Source organism: Schistocerca americana, chromosome X (genome assembly GCF_021461395.2).
Source record: "Schistocerca americana isolate TAMUIC-IGC-003095 chromosome X, iqSchAmer2.1, whole genome shotgun sequence".
Classification (NCBI taxonomy): Eukaryota; Metazoa; Arthropoda; class Insecta; order Orthoptera; family Acrididae; genus Schistocerca; species Schistocerca americana.
Window position 1 is genome coordinate 638,039,770 of NC_060130.1, and position 22,349 is coordinate 638,062,118.

At 35.8% G+C, this 22,349-nt stretch overlaps 1 protein-coding gene across 4 annotated transcripts in view; it reads left to right on the top strand.

The window, feature by feature from the left end:
• The window catches only part of LOC124554967 (beta-1,3-galactosyltransferase 5-like), a 295,245-nt gene that overhangs the window by 235,725 nt on the left and 37,171 nt on the right, over positions 1-22,349 (top strand). The window contains exon 1 of one of the 4 annotated variants that reach the window (XM_047128697.1): positions 18,341-18,568. The exons of the other annotated variants lie outside the window; for them this stretch is intronic. The gene's annotated coding sequence lies outside the window, so the exon portion shown is untranslated. Of the gene's footprint in view, positions 1-18,340; positions 18,569-22,349 lie in introns of those variants that run through there. 4 annotated transcript variants of the gene reach the window in all.

Here is a 22,349-nt window from a genome sequence, read left to right on the forward strand (position 1 = left end):
TGTTCAGGGACATGAAGTCCATGAATGGCTGCAAATGGTCACTGATTGGTTCAGATGCACCAGAGGACACAGTCCATTCCATGTAAACACTGCCCACATAATTATATACACACTACCAGATTGCACAGTGCCTTGTTGACAAATGAACTCTACCGTCAGCTCTTACCATCTGAAATCGGGGCTCATCTGGACAGGCCATGTTTTCCAGTCATCTAGCGTCCTACCGATATGGTCATGAGCCCAGGAGAGGCACTATAGGCGACATCGTGCTATTAGCAAAGACACAAGCATCGGTCATCTGCTGGCATAGCCCATTAACACCAAATTTTGTCACACTGTTCTAACGGATACATTGGCCTCACAAACTACATTCATTTCTGCAGCTGTTTCACCCAGTGTTGCTTGTCTGTTAGCACTGACAACTCTATGCATATGCCACTGCTCTTGGTCGTTAAGTGAAAACCTTCGGCCACTGTGTTGTCCATGGTGAGAAGCAGCTCCCGAAAATTGGTATTCTTGGCACTCTCTTGACACTGTGCAACTCGGAATATTGAATTCCCTAAGAATTTTCCAAATGGAATGCCCCATTCTGTTAATTCCCGCCATGCAGCCAAGTCGGAAACCTTTCCACATGAATCATTTGAGTACAAATATCAACACTGGCACTGCCACAATTCGGGCGAATGATTTGGCCACCCATATGACATGACATGAAGCCCATGGAACATTTATAGGACACAAACGAGAGGTGATTTCGTGCACATAATCCTGGACCACCAACAATTTCTTACTTATGGACGGCTATAGAGGCAGTGTGGCTCAATATTTCTGCAAGGGTATGCCAACGATGTGTTGAGTTGATGCCACATCGAGATGCTACACTATGCCAGGTGAAAGGAGAACCAGCACGGTATTAGGAGGTATCCCATGATGTTTGTACCTTAATGTAAGCAACACATTCTCTACTTGTTACTTATAATAATTAATATTTGTGGCCATTTTCGGGAAACGAACACCTGTTTAAATAATTTTCTGAATAGGCTGGCTTTCTCCCCATTTGATAACTTTTGTATCTTGACGAACAAGACAATGGGATAATCTTTGACCACAGTCATAGTGTGTGTGCCCTTTTAGGTATATTACAGAGAAAAATATAATCAGGCACTGACAGATCGAGGACTACTGATATACGAAAAGGATATATACCACAGCAGCGTGACTTTCCAATGTAAAAGGCAGTCTGATGTTTTAGGAAGTACACACAACTCACTCATCCCGATTTTTTATGTTCGTCTGGTTACCTGTAGAGAATGCCATCGACTTATTGTTGCTTCTGCACTCATTTCATCACTCGTTATTGCGTGTCACGAACGTGTATTTAATATTGATGTACCCAATTTAACAAGACACACATGGGGTCCAGTAGAAAACTCTCTGAGAAGATGCAGTGATAAGAAACTGGACTCATTTTCGGGAGGTTGGCAGTTCAAATCCCAGTCTGTCCATCCAGATTTAGATATCCTGTCGTTTCCATAAACTACTTGGATCAAATACCGTGGGGTTTTATCTGAAAATGACACAGCCAATTTCCTTCCAATACCCAAACGTGTTCTCCATCTCAGATTGCATCTTCCTTTCTCCATGTCATTCCAAAGGTTATCAGTGGGGTTCAGGTTGGGGTTTCGGATGGATCAGCCTAGAAAATTCGCAAAATGTTTATTCACTCTATGAAGATGGGACATAATAATGTAACATTCATTCCATTTTCTCTCTGCATAGTCTCCATATTGTCTTCAAATGGTTTAAATATTGCTCTAGAGACAAATACGTTAACTTAGAGCTTAGTGTTTCATGCAACCTGCTCACAATACATTCTTTGTGTCTGAGCTGCATATAGAAAACAGTGAGTACATACTGTGCGGCCACACATCTGTGCACATCCCTTCAAAAGCTATCTTTGTGGCTTTTAAATTCCGAGAAAGAATTCAGGAAGGGTGCATAAACAGAAATGATAATTAGTAATTAATTAATTAATTTGTGTGTGAGGCATGTTCAGGGCCAAAGGGTATTCTCTGATTTAACAAACTCATTTGACTGTGTGAATTTTTTTAATACATTAGAGCATTACAGAAACAGAGTAAAAGCTCACCAATGGTTCATTTCAAAACCAGAAAATACGAATCTTAAGAGTATCCTCCAGTTTCATTCAGCAGGGAGCATAATTTAATCAATCTCTGATACTGTACAATCGCAATGCCACAAGGCTCTGTTCTTTATCTACTGCTGTCTTAAAACAAGTGTCCTGCATTCTTGCAAGAGATATTTCTGGCAAAAACTATAAAAATTTCGAATAAACATATGCCTGCACAAATACTTGTTGAGACATTGGTCATTTTACTTTTATCTAGAATGGTCGATATTCACCAAGGGAAAGGCCTCAAACAAAGTCAACAGATTTGGTTCATGTTGGCACGTCACTTGTATACTACCTGAAACGAAAACTATGTGATGTTGTGGATCACTAACCCAATCGACTCAAGCTTGATGTTATTAATAGATAATTGAAAACTGAGCATTTTCATAATCTATGTGCTCCACAAATGGATGTTTTACAAGAAATCTAAAAAAAGAACTATTGTGATTGCCACTTATGTGTCCAAAATTTTAAAGTGGAGCTGGCCAAGAGACCAGAGCATCTGACTGAGAAACAGAGGAACTATGTTGGATTCTTACATGCATTCTGGAGTTTCATCTTCATTTTCATTTTTTCTGTATCGAAATTGGTGTGAATTGAACAGTTCAGTAGGTTGACATCTTCTTTTATTGTAATTAATAATATTAATTGAAACATTAAAGTCTGAATAAAGCAAATTACCTGTATCAACATATTTTGACACTGTATATCAACAGTGATATTTGAGTTGCTTCAGATTGCTTTTCACAGAATCTCCCAAAAAGTATGTTACTGAGTTGCTACAGAATGATTTTCAGAGAATCTCCCAAGAAGTATGTTACATTGTGCTTTCACATCAGGTTATCACCCACAAAAACTATTACATTATTGCAAATAAGATGTGGCTCTGACTTATGATAAATGATAGTAACTCTAGGAAGCACTTTAAAATTTGGATCATAGGAAGAAAGCTGATAAAATAAATATAAGTATAAAGTGTCAGCATGAAAAGAGATGGATAATTTCAAAGAATTTTGTGTAGCATATGAAAGTGTCTTATTCTGAATCAGAACTACCTTTTTTTACCCAAAAATTTAGGTTATGATGAACAAAAGGCCTTCCTTGTGAAACAATTGTGTAAGTATAGAACACATGATTGCAATCGATCTCTAGTTTACAAAAAGAGTGGAGGATTCAGTAGAATTATATCACATCCTTATGGAGGAAATATCTTCGCATTTGCGATAAGCAATTTTGGGAAACTATGGAAAACGTAAATCTAAATGGCCAGATGGTATTTTGGACCTCCATCTTCTCAAATAAGAGTTCAGTGTCTTAACAACTGCGCTACTTTGCTCAGTCATTCCTTAGAGTCTGATATGCATTTTCTCAGTGAAATGTGGAGTTCTGTGTGCTGCTACATGTCAATATATCTGATTATGCCACGAAAATGTACTAACTATTTGAACACTATTATCATGTTATATTTCTAGTTTCTGTATAGGCGTTTTGGCGTTCATGTGAACTTATCTCCTCAGTGAATTCCCTGCAGTCAAAAAGCAGTTTGATATACATCCAGTCCTGAGCTAGGATTCTTCTTTTCTCAGATATCTCAGGGTGTTAACGTGCTGTTATAATCTATTGTGTTGTATATTCCCTTTGCTGCCAGTGTAGATGATACTGAGAGTATCAAAAATACCTGAGTAAACTTTGGGTATGGATTCCTTGGTCCAAGACCAGAGGAAAAATTATGTGAATGTTATCTGGAAATTCTTTTTCTTTTTGTCACTCCACCAGTTTGTGCAATGGTGCATTATCTGTTAGCTACTGTCACATCATTAGAATGTTCAAAGTGTCTTCAGTTTATAAAAACTGGAAATAAATGATCAAAATGTCATCCTTTTGTGGCTACAAACATCTCATCTTGTTGCATCATGGATTGTCACAGGGGACTCCTTTTTTCTAACACATTTAATGTAATCAGAGGTAGTGTGACTGATAAGTGGAAGTAATCTACTTGGGACATTAGAGTTTGGGTTCCTGCATTGCTGTTCAACTGAAAATATCATTTACTCACCAAATATTAGAAAGATAAGACAATAAGATATCACCAGTTGATATTTCTGTTACTTGTCCAAGGCATCTAACTGTGTGGACAAAGGACGTCAAATACAAATGCTCACAGGAACCAGACACACAAGGCTACAATATAGGTGAGTTAGAAAAGAATCTATGGAGTTAAAACGCAGTTTTGATATAAACATAAATTATTTCAAGAAATATAGCACAAATCACAAGAACAACGATAATACTAATGTGAGACATGAGTTTCTCCTGGCATATACAACTTTCAAATAACTTCTGGGAATTCAGCCAGGTAACACTTTCAGCGACCGCTGATATCGGCGATCGCTGAAAGTGTTACCTGGCTGAATTCCCGGAAGTTATTTGAAAGATAATATTAATGGTTTCTTCCTGGCACTTGACATCTCTTTTCTGCTGCTATCTTCCCTACTTTTTTACAGTAATTAGTTTCAAAACTGACCAAAAGTGACTGTGAAATTTTAGATCTGACAAGAGATTTATTTTGTTTCACAACTGAACATAGTCACTTATGCTGATGAGTACTTACAAATATGGAAATAATATCGCTCATAAATTTTCGAATATTTTCAAATGTGGCAGGCAAATATTTACTGTATTCAGGTATGCCAACTTCAGTAAATGTTATCTTCGAATCTCAATCACACTATATTTCATTTACCTCATCTTGCATTTCATTAGACACTGATTCTATATTTTTAAATAAATCGAAGAGATCAAAGAAAACTTGTTTTCCAAAAATTTTAAATCCACAAATTTTAATTTAATATTGTTTCATAATTTTTTCTGCATTTGTTTTGTGTAATGTTGTTTCATCGTAATTACATTTGTTGATGTTGCATGTCAAAAAATCTGTTCAATTTTCGTTCTTCATCTGATTTTATCATAAAACTAACTTACATTTGAATGCTTTAACTTGATCACCCACATTCATGATGATGGTGTCTTTCCAATGAAGTTTCTGATTCAAATTATATAAGTGCTTTGTTATATCAACCATGAACAATACAGCTTGTAAATCATATTTTGCATATCTTGTCTTGTATCTTGACTTTTATATCTAAAGAATGAGCCTATTTCGTATTTCAAATCCCAGAACTGTTTAAGAACTGTGGTGTAGGATATGCAACGTATCTTGGTATAGTGTGACAAACCAGAATAATCGATATTTAGTTGATGTAAGAAAGCAGACAACCGTGTTAGTGATTTCAAACACAAGATTTTATGAAATTTGTGGTTTTCTTGTGAGTTTAACAAGTTTAATATGGTTCAAATGGCTCTGAGCACTATGAGACTTGACATCTGTGGCCATCAGTCCCCTAGAACTTAGAACTACCTAAACCTAACTAAAATAACATGTTCTGTACAAGTGTTTTGCATCACAAACAGTTCCAATAATTCCTTAAAAATACTGTGTCACAAACATGAGAAAATGTAACTAATTTGGTTATGCTTCCAATGTTCATATTCTTATCACAGGCATGTAAAAAGCTTCAAAACTTTCTTGTATCTGAATACATAAATAGTAGTAACAATCAATTATTCTTTCTGCAACTGTGATTCAAGATGAAGGGATTGTTTGAAAAGCCTTCACGTTTCTTGGACAAACAATTTCTGAAGTCTTTATTACACATTTTTCTGTGAAATCGCCTTCAGTAAAAGGTTTCGATTGTTTAGCTTTCATTTCTGACAAGATGTAACATGTGTGCAACACTCCTTCACTTTCTTATGTAATCGTTTGAAACAATAACCGGTGTTTTGTCACTCCACACTCGGTTTACTTCATAATTCTTACATGTTAATGTATATTATTCACAATGATGACTAATGCTGTATATTTTTGGTACACTAATATCATTATTGCAAATCAAGCAGACTACTTTATCATTTACGTCACAGTGAAAGAATTCTAGTTCACGCTTTTCTTGCAAATTTCTAGTTTCCTCGACAATTCTTTGATTATTTGTACTACCAATTGGTTTCAATAGTGACATGCTGAACACAAAACGCTGAAATAAATGAATGATCATTAAAATTCTTAAAATAATGGAACTTTTTAATAAAAAATAAAATATTTCTTGAATAAAATTTACCAAACAGTGAACAATTCCACAAATTGATAACATTTCCAACAGCAAAATATAACCTCTTCTCATCAACCAAAGAGATCAATTCATGCAAGACTAAAGTATGTACATATAGCAGCGTCACACAAGATGGGGTGAGGAGGAATTAAATCTCAGCTGCTCCAGAGTGTAGGAGGGTCAGAGGGGAAATGTTTTTCGATTTATGCTGAATTTCTACAACTCAGATACCATGCACTATCAGCAGCTCTTGTAGAAATGGCATCTAGAAGTAACTGTTTCATGAAAATGTGTTACAATGATGTTCATGTTGAAATGTGTTACTCATTTGTAACAGTGAATATGTCCCTGTTTAAGAGGAATAGCTTCATTTTTCATTGTTATATTAATTACTGCTGGATAACCACTCACTGACAATCTACCATACCACAATTTTTTGAATACTGCTGCTGACGCTAGTGGAAAACATTATGATGTCATAGGCATGAAGACTACCAGCTTACAGCAGTATTTTCCCAGGGAGACCGAGTGAGCAAAGTGACATAGCTTCAATGACAGACCCTACTGACTAAAACTTTGGTCGAAATCGATCCATTGTTTTTACTTGAAAACACAGCGGAACACTCTTTCCATGTTCAAAGCAAACACTGTTGCTCCAAGAGCCTGACTGTAGTGTATCATGAACAGAGGAGTCTCGTTTATACCTTTTGGGTCTGTCAGTTTGTAGTCGCCCACCAAAATATACATTGCTAGTCTGTTTTGTGCGCCTGCATCTAACATGACATGATATTTACATATTGATATATTTGTGAGGTGGGCCACAAGAATAAGCTTTACAGGCTGCATGTGGCCAACAGGCTATGAGTTTGACATCCTAGGTAAAGACCATCACATGTTGGAAAAGCTTAAGTTTTATGGAAGTAATGTTGTTACAAACAATGGATTTAAGTCATATTTAACAGAAATAATGCAAAAAGTGATGTTGAATAATTCTAGAATGGACGAAAACCTTAATGAAAGTAGAGAAATCAAGAGTGAAATCCCACAGGGTTAAATTTTGGATCTGCAGCTATTCCTTAAATTTAAAGGACATTTGTCATACATCAAATAAAATTGACACTTTAAGCTGATGACATAAGTCCTATAATCAGTCCAGTTAGAGACGCAGCAACAGAAGGAATTGTTAATAATGTTTTTAAAAGAATTAATCAATTCTTCTCAATAAATGTACTCTTCTCAATTTTGTAAAACAACAGCTTATTTAGTTTTGTAAAACAGATAGAAAAACCTCAGTGACACATAATTGGAAGTCAATGACTAGGATATAACGCTCAACATTTCTTAGAGCACATATTGATAAAAAATCTGAAATGTTGGAAAGATGGTACTGACCACTTAATCAGTAACTTCTGTTCTTTGCATAATTGTCACCTTTGAAAACTAGCATGTCAACATATTGATGTATTTTGCACATTTCCTCTCATTAATGTTTTCTGGTATAATTTTCTAGGATAACTCAATAGTTTGGCATAAAGTATTGGTTTTCCAAAGGCAAACAGTGCAAATGATATGATTCATGCTGATCACTCACTGTTATACTGAGGGAGCCTCTTCAACTAGTTAGGTATTCTCAATTCTTTATATATATATATATATACTTATCAATGAAATTCATCATAACTCGTCAATTGCAGTTTCACTAGAACACAAATTTACACAGCTGAAACATGAGAAAAAATTACCTTCCTTGCCCATTCTGTTAGCACCTCAAAGAGAAGTTCGTTATACATTCACAAAAATATGTAATCAAGTGCATACAGGCAATAAAGCAAAATTAAAACTTAATCATAAATATATTCTTCTAGACAACAATGAACACAGCATTTAATTGCCTTTGCTAGCAAAAGTATATAGTTAGATCACATCCTTGTTTTATGAGTGCATAGTTGTTCCCAGTTAGTTGATTGCACCCATGACAAATATTACTTGTCGTCCTTATGTCTCTTTGCAGGCTCCATTCATCCAAATGCTTTGTGTGTACCACAGTAAAAGGACAATTTTTATATCTTCTGACTATAGAAGTGGAAGATCATTTATGTATATCATAAAAAACAGAGGACCCGAAATAGAAACGTGCAGTGCACACTTGATAGCTTCAAATTCTCAGTGTGTACTGCTGTGTGGAACTAACACATTCTGCTGTCGTTCATATAATACAAAAACCGTGACCTTCCTGTATCTACTATTCCATAATGTATTAACTCTTTCGTAAGGATGCCGAGGGTCACATAGTCAAAATCCTTAAATAAGCCACAAAAAATTTCCAGAGGTAATAAGTTTTGACTTCTCGATTCTGCCATATCATCTATCAAGGCAAATACAGTCTGTTTAATTAATAGTACTGTTTTAAATACAAACTGTTTGTGACTGAACTATTATAGTACGTGTATATAAAGTTTAATCTCCATCATTTTCTCGAAAATTTTTGAAAATTCTGGAATAATGAGGTGAGGAAGCATTGATTTACTAATGTCTTGCCTCTTTTTTCTTAAGTCATTTGACAGTTGCATATTGAACTCAGTCTCAGAAAATGTCGTTATGAAAACATTCGTTGCAAAAGTAATTTAATATATTACAAAGTTCAGTCAAACAACATTTCACTCTTTTGCATATATTTTCATCAGCACTATTTCAGTTATTTATGAGGACTGATAACTTCTTCTGGATATATACGATTAGATGAATTTAATCAGAGCTGCTGTTGGTATGTTATTCTTAGAAACAGTTAGCATCAACTAATGTAGTATTCAGACCTATATTATATGCAGCTGACAGAAGGAAGCTATTAAAAGTGTTTGTAATTTTGGGGCTTTTCTTATCATTTGGTTCTCATCTTTCAAAGGAACTTTCTCTTTGTTCCTTCTGTCTTTCTTTGCTACAGTCTGAATAATTCTTATCTTATTAACAAAACAAAACACTTTTTTAGTCTTGTTTCACAAACTTTATTATTTCTGTACAACCTTGGTTTAGGGTTATAAGCCTGTTTTCTGGTACATAACTGATCAAAAATGTGAGAACCAACATGATAAACATGCCAACTTTTTATACTATAGTTTCTTGGCTTGCACTGTGGAAGTTACTTCTGTTGATAATTTGGAAAAAATAAAATATGGATTCACAGAATTCATTAGGACAGTATCCTCCATGCTACCTTGCATCTATTATTTGAGTTTTCAATGTAATGTTCATCTGTTCCAACTTGTAATCTATAATGTCCTTTGAGGTTGTTATATGTGGCTTTGTCCACATTACCACTTTTTACTTTTTTCTAGCAAATAATTACCAAGATCTTTAATTTCTGTAAGTCAGGTGTAAACCATTTGTTTGTCAGGTGCCTGGTTCTTCTGACTTTATTACTATATTGTTTTTTGGTCTTTTGGCAGCAGCTGTTATAAGAAATTAAGACAGTATCCCAGTCTACTAGCTTTAGTTTCTCCCTATAGGTGTTAATATTCTAAACAGTTAATAACACAGGACAATGATGGAAAAACTTTTTTGCTGAAAATACCTTATTCTGATGTTTGTTTGGGTGCGAAATCCAAATATGATACTTAAAAAACTGTATCAGCCACCATTTCTTCACATTTTACAGTTAAATTTGTTAAATTAAATGATTTTTTAAACAATTTAACAGCTTTCATATAGTTAAAATAATTTAAAAATGAGTTGTAATGAATGTAGATGACATTGGTAGCACTGCTGAAAAGCATTTGCTGGCAAAAAAGGTCAATTCTATTTTTGTATTAACAGTTGGTGTTTTGTTTACTGTCAACTTAACCTCACTTTCCCGTTTCCTGTACATGTGATCAGTACAGTGTCTGGCTAATCGTGGTTGTAAATACTCTGCTGACAGTTTTTGTTATATTTGTGGTGAATTTCTGATTAAAAAACACTAAAGAAACGTTACAGACTTTCTGAAAAAGGTTTATCTATCACACTTAGGATCTAAACTTGGTGATCAACATAAATCTTGTTCGCCACATGAGGTATGTTATGTGTGTGTTGAAGATCTGAGAAAAGAACCAAAATGGAGAAAAAAGACTTTAGATATGATATGGAGGGAGCCAAGAAATCATTCTGATGATTGCCACTTTTGCAGTGTTGATAGTACTGGTCATAATTCCAAAAACAAAAGATAATAAGTTACCCTAACCTTCTGTCTGCCATCAAACCAGTATTGCATGGTGTAGATTTGACAGTTCCTTAACCATCAGATGATTTAAATTCTATTCCAATAGATGTATTTTCTGATGTGCAATGTGATTTAGATGAACCAGATAATGATGAAATCCATTGTAATACAGAAATTGTAGAGCCCAAATTGTTTACTCTGACCGAGATTAACGATTTGGTTAGGGATCTGGGCTTAATGAAAAAAGAAGCTGAATTGTTTGGCTCTAGATTAAAAGAAAATAACTTATTGGCAGCTGGAATCAGCCTATACGTGTATAGAAAGAGAGAGCCGCAATTTTTCAAGTTTTTTCAACAAGAAGATGATTTAGTGTACTGCTCAGACATTCCCAGTATGATGAATGAGTTTGGTATTGAATAAAAAAGGAAGACTTGAGGATGTTTATTGATTCATCCAAAATTCACTTAAAGACTGTATTATTACACAATTGTAACATGTATCCATCTATACCTGTTGGACATTCTGTATATATGAAAGAAAGCTATGAAAACCTAGAAATAGTGCAGAATAAAATAGGCTAGTCTGCTCATGGTTCGATGATATGTGGCGATCTAAAACTAACATGTATGCTGCTTGGTCAGCAAGATGGCTTTACCAAATTTCCATGTTTCTTGTGTGAATGGGACGGTAGGACTAGGGATCAACACTCGTTCAGAAAGAACTGGCCTGTGTGGGAGTCTTTAAAAACTGGTGAGAAGAACATTCTACTCAAAAACCTTGTAGATACATAAAACGTACTCCTACCACCTCTACATATGACGTTAGGCCTAATAAAACAGTTTGTAGAGGCTTTGCCTAAAGATGGACCATGTTTTAAGTATCTCTACCAAACGTTTCCACACCTTTCAGAAGCTAAACTAGAAGTAGGCGTCTTTGTCGTACCTGACATTAGAAAATTGATGTCTGATGTTAACTTTGAATTCACAATGCCCGTAAATGAGAAAGAAGCGTGGGTATCATTCAAGCAAGTCGTTACAAAGTTCTTAGGACATGAAAAAGACTCAGAATAGGTTTCTATTATAGCTGCATTGTTAAAGAAGTTTAAAATTTTATGATGTTTAATGAGTATGAAAGTTCACTTTGTGAACAGTCACCTTGATTACTTCTTGGACAATATGGGCGATGTTAGTGAGGAGCAAGGAGAGCGTTTTCACCAGGACATTAAAGTGATGGAAAAACGCTACCAAGGCCGCTGGGACACCAATATGATGGGGGTCTACTGTTGGTCAATTCACTGAGAACTTCAGCAAGCAACTCATCATAGAAAAAGCTATACAAGAAGCTTCAAAGAAAAAAGAGAAAAAAAAACACAAACCAATTCCAGCTGAAAAGTGAAACCTCTACTAATACCTATCATTGTTTTAAGTAGCTTACTGTAAATACAAACCATGCTTATGTTGTAACAAAGTGTTTCATTAATTTCCCCATTTACTGTATAGCATAGGATATTTATACTATATAATAAAAAGCATATTGCTCGAAAACTATGGGTGATACAAAAAAACTGAGGATAGATTTGGATTCAGCTCATAAAAATCTATAATTATCAGCTATCAAAGTAAAACAAGTTTTTCAAAAACCATTTTTCGTTGGCCTGTGTAATCTATCAACGTAGTACTGAATTTGTTCATAGTCTACATTTAATTTCTCAGTACGGTAATTAATTTCACCCATACATTTTAGATCTGATAGGTGATCATTGTTAAACAATCCTAGCTCAAATTCACTTTTATTGACAACAATGTTAAACAATCCTAGCTCAAATTCACTTTTATTGACATTTGCTATGAAGTGTGTGTCTGTGATGTATTTATGGTCTTCACTTATACAATGATTGGCAAAGGATGAATCAGGCTTCTTTGAGCTCTGGTTTCTATGGTGTTCTCTGTACCTAGTGCAAATAGATCTCCCAGTCTGTCCAATACACCAACACTGACAACACAATTTAATACAAACAGTCACAACATTTTCTGCTATGGAAGTTTTTACAATTTGACAAGTTTGACAGATAGAGTGACACTATTGCTTCAAGTGGCGAGAAAGCACAATCATATACATGGTAAGAATAACATTTGTTTTTCATTCCTCTTCTGTGTGACTTATGAAGTATTTCTTTTTTTGCATCCAAGAGTTTGTGCGATATCAAAAGTCATGAATGACTGCAAAATAGATGTAAAAACAACAGAACTCACTGATTCAGTGTCATAAGCTACAACTTACTCATGAAAAAATACATCTAAATATGTATATAAGTGCATCTTACTCTGCTGAATGCAAGAGAATATAAACACCCATTTCATGCATGAGAAATGTATATTTCTGTTATTGCATGTTCTAATTATTAAAGGTACTTACCTTGAGACAAAGAAGTTGTGTATGGTGTATAATGATTCGCACATTCTTAAATTTCACTAGACTTTCTGACACACAAATATTTGTGCAAATGTAATTACTTTCGCTTTAAAAGCAAATATGTTTAAGATTCTTTCTGTTTGTGACTCATATGTGCAACACTGTGTAATTGGTCTTCTTTGTTGGGAGACAGTTTTACTGATTTTGACGTTTTGCTATTATGCCTGTATGCTTTTCCCTTCAGTTACCATCGCATTGATTTATTTGGTATGTTAAGTAATGTAGGTATTGCATTCCATACATGTTTTCTAAGACCACTTTCTGACAAGCCTGCACGTGTAGGTAGTGAAGACAGCTTCATGTTTTTCAGTGGATCTATGATGTCTTTCGGAATGTCAGGTCTTCTGCAATTTACGAGCCATTTTTTCTCAAAAAACAAAATAGCATTGTTCAGTAAGTATCTGTAGGTTGTAAGGGAACCATAAATAAACTGCCAAGTAATGTACCATTTTATACCTCTCAGGGTCCTTGGCATACCTGAAAAAAGGCAAATGTGGCGTTTTCTTCTTGTTGTTGCTATAATTCATTGCGCTACAGGTGCTCCCAATTCGTAACAAAAATTCTACAAACCAATTTATACAATTGTGATTGACTTTCAAACTCAGCAGTGTAAGTTACTGACCACCTGGTGTGCTGCTGCTATCACAGTGGGTAACAAATATGAGATAGAGTGTCAACCCACCACAAACCAGCCAACCAGTACTTATCGATTATAGCAACGAAACTAAAATATTTTATAAAATAATTCCTTTTCATGAATTTTAGCTTGAAATATAGCATACTGTGTATAACATTATATGAAAGTTTTCAGAAAAGCAACTGATATAATATTGACTTCGAAAAATAATGCTATTATCGACAACTGCTGTTGAGGAAAAGTAATTCTAGAGGAGGATGTCCTATTCCAAACTGTTATGTTAGACCGTGCTGACACTCTCAGCAGGTGATCTTATAAATCCCACTTTTTGTTATGTCTGATTGTTTAACTTTTGAATTGAAGAGAAGTGTACCTCTTGTCTGTGGGACATAGAAAAGGACGAGAAACCCTTTCCTGTCAAAATGTTGATTATCCTAATTGAAATGTTACCTATAAAAGTTAACTGCACCAATTCCTATGTTGTACACTGGGTAAAATATGTTGTGGCTTCCTTCTTTATTTTGAGTTGAGGAGTTCGTCAGTGATGTTAGTATCAAATTAATTATTTGTGGCTGTTATTTTTACTTTGTTGAGTTCCTGGTCATAGTATCCTTAGGACATAGTGTTAGAAAGGAATTGGTGAATTATGTGGCGGAATGCTACATGTGTGTAAGCTGTAGGATGTTTAGAGGAAGCTCAGATGAATATGTTCATAAAGGAGTCTTTTTAGCAAATTTTAAATTTATGGTTGCTATTTTCTGTCCGTAAGCTGATGTCCTGAAAATAAGTGCTGGAACACCCTAACTCCATACTAATCTTTATGGTAGTATGCTATTGATTCATATTTTCCACAAACTTGTGTAGTTGTCTAGAGGAACCATTCCACATACACAGAATATCAATGACATATCTGTACCAATGGACAACATGGTTTGTGAATGGTTCACTCCTTAGAAAATAAATCTCCCACTTCTTCATGAACATTTCTCTAGCAATGAGGATAAGGGTGAGCCGACTGCCAGACTATATGCGTACTTACAATAACATCTTTCAAAGCAGAAACAATTTTGATTTTTAAGAACAGTCTATTGTATTAATTATGCTCAGCTGTTCTTCTGGATTACTGTTGTGTAAATACAGAGATTCTGACACAATACCTCTAAAATATTTCATGGGAATGCTTGAAAACAAGCTGCATACATCAGAGGAGACTCATTTTGCATTTTTTTGACGTTTTAACATGTCTTGTCAACTAAATCTAAACTGTTCTAAATGCTATTTTATTCTGTGAAGATCACGTTTTTCCTCCAGATGGTGTTGATATTCCTTGCAGTATTGTATACTGGTGCTTGTATTTAAGACACTACTGGTCAGATTGAAACTTCTAGTTTATGAAGATTCAGTAAGCCATGCAGCTTTAGAGTCCTAGGATTAATCTGAAGAATGCTCTTACAAACTTATTCATAAAGAATTTTGGTGCACTTGTTTACCACCCACTTAGCCTGATCATTGTATTTAGCTGTTCGATCTTTCTGTATTTTCTGAAGTTACAATAACTGTAAAAATTCTTCCACTTTGCTTACATAATCTGTTTTATGTAACAACACTACAGTTCGTGCTTTACCTACTTTAATCACAATCATGTTACCGCTCTCAGTCCTAGTTTTAAGTTCCTTCATGAATAAAAACTCGTTTTCCATTCTATACTGAAATTGTTGTTGGTACTGTGTCTCCTTGATTTCTTCTGCACAGTGTACTTTCGTAGCTATATCTTTCTGTAGGGCTTATTTCAGGGCTACTTTTAGATGGTGTAACACTTAGGGATTGATATATTTCTGGTGTGTTTGTGGCCTTTTGATATTAACTTTTCTTCTGGTTATGTCTGGGTTAACTTTCATAGGTTCACAATTGTATCTATAAACTGGATTGGCATTTTTTGGGGGCAGTGTTCTCTCCTTCAACAACAGTAACTGTTCTAACTTCATCTTTTGGTCGGAAAACGTAGTATAAATGATGTCTAAAACTGTCTAACTGCATTGTCCAACCAAGTAAATTGACACAAACGTAGCATGTGAGTAAGCAACATATGGACTTATTCTTTGAGATGCTTATTTTTTTCTTCAAAATATTACTATTTTTATACTTTGGCAACTTTGTGTAGAATTTTACAGTGCAGTTCTGTAGACCGTTGGATCGATTTAACCCTGTCATCATCTGTTCCTATTGATGCTAAGTAAAATATTCCCTTAGTTTTACATTATATTCCGGTTCAGTTTGTAACCCCGAGTTTGGGAGAATTTAACCTATTTTCACAGGTTAATCTATCAGGACAACTGTTTTCAGAGTAATCTATGGCTGTTGCAAAATACATTATATCCTTCATTATACTGAGTATGGTACGTGCATCTTTCCAGTTTGTACTTCACAAATATGTTTTTGCATTTCCCAGTTCATTTTTCATTTATTAATCTTGTAGATTTCCAGTTATATTTATTTATGTTATACACCATGATATTAAATGCGGGAATTGGTCATTGTGATCTGAAGTGTTTAACAGCACATCAAATTGTCTCATGAATAACGAAGTTATGAGATAGAGTGCTACATGTTCTGACTATTATGTCCAATTTCCATGAATTTATATTTCTGCAGCATTAACTCCAAAAACTGATCACTCAAAAATCTAAAACTATCAAGGTTTATATATGTTTCACCTTTCCTAATTTAAGTAACCATTTCTTCTTTTTCGGTACCTGACCTACAGTGAATATTAGATATTCAGCAGTGCTGCTGCAGTTATGAAACCAGATTCAGGAGCATATATTACACTTCTGTAAGTTGTAGCCTACGGTTTTTTATTTTAACAATTTTGAAGTTCACTATTTTTCTTTGTGAACCATCTAATATTTTGCAGCAATAAGATTAGTTTGATCTCCATGTCATCTTCACATGTTTCAGGCTCAAAATTTCCAGTCATATTTACTTCTTTACCTTCTGATAGGCTGAAATATGAGTTTCTCCTAAAATACAGATGCTGTCCTGATATCAGAGACTACAAGGATACTCTTATGAGTGGCAGTGTCGTAAAGAAAAGATTCTCCTATGAACCCAGCCAATTTTCCTTTTCCTATGGAAATGTAAGTCATGTTTGTAAAACTCCACCTGCCATTTGCACCAACAGAAACTAAACCCAAATTCGACCCTGTAACTGATAGATGTAATTAATATAACTTGTTTCTTAACTGTTTTTGCAATACCAAGTCAATATCACTTCAATGGCTGCTATCTGACAATAGGACTTTTGTCCTCTATTCTACTTTCGCTGAAATCACTAATTTCCTTATAAAAGCTTCTGCACCTAGGCTACACCTGTATCTATTGGACACCTTAGCCTAATTGTGTTAGTAGAGCAAAGTTATTTTCCACATCCATTATAAAACTTCCAGATACTCCATACTGAATACTACGCTCTGCAGCTGAACGTGTGCTGATTTGAAAAATCTTAGTAGATTAAAGCTGTGTGCAGAACCACTCGAATCATGACTTGATAGCTCAGTCAATGAGAGCATTGCCTGCGAAACACAAGGTTCGATTTTGGGTTCTTGGTCTGGGACACAGTTGTAATCTATCGATACTGCTCTCTCTCTGTGGCCAGTGTTTTCTGCCATCACTTCCTACATCTCATTATCTTTCTCCTCTCTTAATTTTCGTATTTTCTTCCAAACTACATATAGCTGCATTTTATTGGCCCTAACCCCTTCCAACCATTCAGCTATTATCCTGTGATGTGCGAACAGACTCTGCACCTTTCCAACGACTCTAAATTTGCCTTAGTGAAGCAATCTCTTACAACAGCTGCATTACACCCCAGACTTAGCTTTTCTATGGCAGCCCAATCACATCATGCTCGTGTTTGTTTACAAATAATTTGGAAATTGAGCCAAGAAATAAAAAATAAATTTTATGCGGTACAATAAAATCTTAAATTATATAACATCTTGCATGTACAGTTATTAAGTAACAAGACTATTACAGAACGGTTACATGGAAATTTAGCGATCTCTGAACAGCGAAAATTGGGGATCTCTGCTGTTCAGATATGTGAATTCTTGTACTTCTCCATAATAACTGAAATTAGTTTGTGGTTGCAACTGTGTTCTTAGTTACCTTAGGGACAGTCTGACCAATCCAGTAAATGGCTGATTCCGAAGTGTGCACTGAGTGTACATTAAATAAATTTTTCTTCCTTGCTGCTTGTTCCATGAGATCTCTCGATATTCAAACACCCAACATCTATCTCAAATGAAATATACTTGAAAAATATTTCCAATTCAGAGCAGGTATAAGCGATTTCCTATTTAACTGTGATGCGTTCTATACAAATATCTCTTCTGAGTCCTGTTGCCGAAACTCTTACGCCGTATATCAGCTATATAACATAAGGTCGTGATAGTTGCAGTGTCTGTGTAATACATGGATGCCGGTCATTACAGTATCTGAACGGTATCTACTACCACTCGCTTAATCATACCATATCAAATGTTTCGTTCTCAGATAATGCAGGTGTGCGATTTCGAAACTTTTTATCTCTGGCGTTCGGAGAGTTCGTCGGCATTCCCAGAGAGCTACAGTGATTGTTTCCATCTCGCGATACGATTATCTTTGGTCGTGAAGTTTTGTTGTGACATTTATGCACGCCAGGCTACAGGGGAGTCTGACTAATCTTCAGAGAAATGGTGATACGTTGGTGTATATGTGAAGGTAGCGAAACTAAATTTCCACTCCTAATCGCAGATTATGGGTGCTGATAGGAAAACTCCCTGACTTCAAAATCTGGAAGTTAAAGCAAAATTTGTTCATTCGTCGGAGCGCTCCCGTGGATAGCAGCGTATATGACTGCTTCAAGTGTGAGTATATAATTGTCTTATATATTTTTCAACGTGTGGGAGTATGGTTATCAGTATTTACTGTACGTTCATGTGGCGTGTATATACTGCCGGCAATATTTCAAATCATTTATGTAGGGCGTACTTCCGTCATTACAAAAACCGGAGATCAGTAGCAGACGAATGGGTGTTTGCTTTTCTTGTGTACCTAATGTTGTAAATTAGTTGTTTGTTTATACCCAGTGACTTCCACTTTGAGGATGGAACCGATGTCGACATTGTTTGCGAGCAAAAATCGCTGTGTTCAATGGTTATCCCGACAGTTCTAATTCGTGGCGTCTCAAATGCATATAACATTACACAAAAACTCTCCAGAAAAAGAGCGTCTCGTTAATATTTTAAAATGTAGTAATCGCAAAATTCTTGTAATGGAAAGTAAGGACTCGAAACAGGTAACTCAGCGAGCAAAGCAATATTCACATTTCGTGTGGTATGCTCGCTTAACTCTAAGGTTGCTTAAAAACACTGCGTTGATAACGTTAATAAACAAAAAATATTTGTTTCTTGTCATTAACAACTGCATGAGTAGGGCAAAAAAAAGTGTCAGTTAATGTTAACACTAACAATGTATACATTTCTGGTAAACTGACTTGCTCCACATGGTTTCTATAAAATAATCGTGCCACTGAGTGCGCATTAGAATGACCAGAATACCAACGTTTCTTTAGTGAAAAGTTTGCCGTCGTCATTTCTAGTTGCAGTATTCAGCTCTCAGTACAGCTCAGTACACTCATGTAAAAATTTTAGTCCTAGTCCGTGTGACCAGAACCCTTTAAAAGGGTCTAATATTTGGGAATTGCACATCACGTATAACCAGTTTCAGATGAAAATATTTTTTGTGCGTTAGAATGTTCTTATTGAAGATTGGAATGATCTTTACTGAAGAGGATGTAGATAAATAAATTTTGCAACGATAATGGAAATGGTAGATAACTGATCTAGTGCCAATTGATGTGAATTGTAGTTACTGGCTGAAATTGTTAGGCTTCCCCAACATTTAAAATGAAATATCCTAAATTTTAACAAATAACTAGATGTTTTGCTTTTGAGCACCATTTTACCGTTGGAAAGTCGTACCTGTTTGCTTGTAAAGTAAATGGAAAACTACTTATGTACGGGTACAAACGAAATATAAACAAACATTTGTGTGTAAATGTTGATAATTTGAGATAATCCATATAAAACTCTCCTTTTTGATGAACCCCATTCATCAGTGATGGGTTATTGAATTTGTCGTAGGAGAATCAACATTTGAATCCAATCTTTCTGATTAGTTTTTATTTCAGTGGGTATTGTAACACTTTTAACACAAAGTTCACTTGATCGTTAAGCGATAACCCAGTGACTTGGTTCCATAAGTTCCAAATTCACATTGGTATATCATTTATGCACTTGTTAAGTATTTAATGAACATCATAGTTCCTCTCTGAATTTAGCAGTGTGTCATTGCCAAGTGAAGGCATTTTATGGAAAATTGTAATGTATTTTCATTCAGTATATTTGAAATACAGTGTAGCAAATTTCCAAGGCAGACCGAAAAATGACGTGTAAAATGGGAGAATTTGAATGAACTTTCTTAGATGTTAAAACTATGCGTGGAAGTGTGATAGTAAGCCAGATCTTTACTTTTGAGCACACCATCTTAAGTGTCCTTCATTTACTGACAGAAAACCTTAATTGGTATGTGCCTAACAATTTGAAGTGGTGGTGGTCATATAGTTAATTAAATGTACAGCACTAGCTTCAGTGTGTGTTGTTTGCTTTCTGACACCCCCCCCCCCCTTTCTACACACACACACACACACACACACACACACACACACACAGTGGTGTGGCTTGGGGGGGGGGGGGGAGTAATAGTATCACTTATACCTTTATTTTGGTTTACTGTTCATGACTCAACTTCACTCTTATGAATTGAGCGAGGTGGCGCAGTGGTTAGCACACTGGACTCTCATTCGGGAGGACGACGGTTAAATCCTGCATCCGCCCATCCTGCTTTAGGTTTTCCGTGATTTCCCTAAATCGCTCCAGGCAAATGCTGGGATGGTTCCTTTGAAAGAGCACGGCCGGCTTCCTTCCCTAATCCGATGAGATCGATGACCTCGCAGTTTGGTCTCTTCCCCCAAACAACCCAACCCACTCTTACGGGGCAATCAAGTCACCTGAGTCTGTCGATACTGGATGTCGGATTCATCTCATAATGTGATGATGTTATGGCATGTGATGGCATACATGTGCAGACTGGAAGGTGACAGAACACTGATGGTATTTTGTTTGTGTCTTTATTATATTTTGGAATGTAAGGTGGGGTAATACAGTACTCTGTAGTGTAGCCCAGTTTCCTCACACACAATTCCAACCACCTTCCCCAAACCCAACCCCATCAGCTCACCCTGTACACCCTCCCCACTCGTATAAAAAAAAAAAAAAAAAATTAAATCACAATAATTCTATGGGACGCCATTCCACCAGCAATACCAGTCTAAATGAGGTTACAAATTGGAAGAGTGAGAGCACCTTTTTTTCCCTCTCCTGATCAGGTTTGGTCACCTGCAAAACTTGTCTATTCTATTTGTGCAAGCTGCAGGGTCACAACCCTTAAAATCAATACTATGATTTACTGCCAAATGCTCATACCGCCATTTCCTCAAACACCTGTAAGAAAAAATACATCATGCATAACAGTGCTGCTGTCCTCAACATACTGCTCAATCAACCTCACAAGTTCCCTCTTAAACTGACTATGCAACACCTGAATATGTCCCCTCCCCCTTCAAAACAACACCCACTCCCCTACACCCACAAACCAACCTCCAAACCACCCCTCCTGTACTTACCATTCCCAAATTGAAACTCATCAGCCTCCACTGCCATGCCAGGATGCCAAAACTTCCCCATGTAGTAACACACTTCTCACACTCACTCTTGTCTCATGTGCAAAAAATATAATGAAGACTGGTAACAAAAATAATACTCCACTAAAATGTCTCCCTCATGGCGAACCTAGATCTCTCAAACCAGGTACCCTGCCAGATAGATCTTCAAATGTTGTAACAGTGACACCACCACATGTACAGGTTTTGGTACGAGTACCACACGTAACACAAACCACTTCAAACCTCAACGTCCACTACAAGTGTGTGCCACCAAATACTACAGTAAGATGCCTTCAAACAAGAACCAACTCAATAACACTGTGCCACAGTGATGTCACACACCAGGACAGCATTATGTCATAGGTCAAAGCAGACTGGTGGAATCACACACTTCGCATGACCCTACCCGAATGCCTTATATGACAGCCCATTAATCTGGCCCATTTTGTTGTAAGAGAATTTAATAAGTTTCTTTCTTCCATTTATTTTTATAGTACTTTTTCATGTTGTACTTTGCAGGTCCGTTTAAAATTTCAAGACTTCTGTATGACAACAACACAAATGCTTCAGGTTTCTTCTTTTCTGGATTTTTTGCAATTTGTACTTCACTTCCATATTCTTACAGGACCTCCGTCAATTGTATTTCAATATTTGACACCAAAAGAGCCATTTATTGAATAAAGCTCTCTTTACTTGTGTGTAGGCTCGATACCCTTGATTTTTTAATCATCTCATGTAATCCTGGTGTTACTACATCCATGTCCAATTTTGATATTAAAAAAGTTGATATTTTCTATTCTAATACTCATAACTTTTGTCTTAGCTTTGCTTAACTGTACTGTATCTTGTGTACTTAATATGTT